This window comes from Wasmannia auropunctata, unplaced genomic scaffold, assembly GCF_000956235.1.
Source record: "Wasmannia auropunctata unplaced genomic scaffold, wasmannia.A_1.0 LD336092.1, whole genome shotgun sequence".
Taxonomy (NCBI): Eukaryota; Metazoa; Arthropoda; class Insecta; order Hymenoptera; family Formicidae; genus Wasmannia; species Wasmannia auropunctata.
In genome coordinates this window covers 3,336,226-3,337,134 of record NW_012026798.1, presented here as the reverse complement: position 1 = coordinate 3,337,134, position 909 = coordinate 3,336,226, and positions in this window count along the sequence as shown.

The window sequence follows — 909 nt, the reverse complement described above, 5'->3', positions numbered from 1 at the left end:
TCGAGCAATATCAATATCAATGAACAGCGACTCCTCTTTCTAAACTTTCTTGAAATTTATTTAATGTGAACGATGAAATAATTTTAGCTTCTCCAGTCTATTTCCACCTCTCCTTATTTGTTCCTTCCATCTTCGTAACTGACGTAGTGATGTTACTTTTCGAAACATATGTTTTACGTTTTGAAGCGACTTTGGTCTAGCCGTACCGTCAGGTTTCCAAAATTCTACGGCTCTTCTTTTATATTCGATTGGTATACCATTATTTATACATACCATTTCTTTAACATCATACGTTTTTTCTTCTCTTTCATTTTCTCTTTCCTCTTGTTCAATCCATTCTTTTTCTTCAATTAATTCCGCTTCTGGAATATCGAAAGAATTTTCAAAATCCAGGGACTTTTCTTCTTCAATTTCAAATTGGTTCTGGTACATTTCTTGCAGCATGGTTTTAATTTTATTTTTTATTTCCATTTCTGATTTTGTAATGGGAATTTTGGGCACATTTAAAAAAGTTGTAGTAAATAATACAATTACATTTATATAATACTATTACATTTCTCGGATTGAACATTTTGCTTCTAAAAAATTATAAATAATAAATTGTAATTATATAAACATCTTTAGAAACAAAAATAGTAAATATATTTAAAAAATAGTAATGCTTTATTGTATACATACTTTATTATCATTACTGTTTAGTAGACGTGTACGCGATGATTGGATAAATGCCGCGAGATAGGAATGAGCGTAGAAATGTGTGGCTACTAATAAATTGACCGTACTTGTACACGAACACTTTTTATTCTTTGACGCGAAACTTTGCTATATACAATATGTACAGATGTAAGCGCGAACCGATGCACGGCACCAGAGTGCGAATTGCCAATCGGACCGCCTTACGAAGAACGA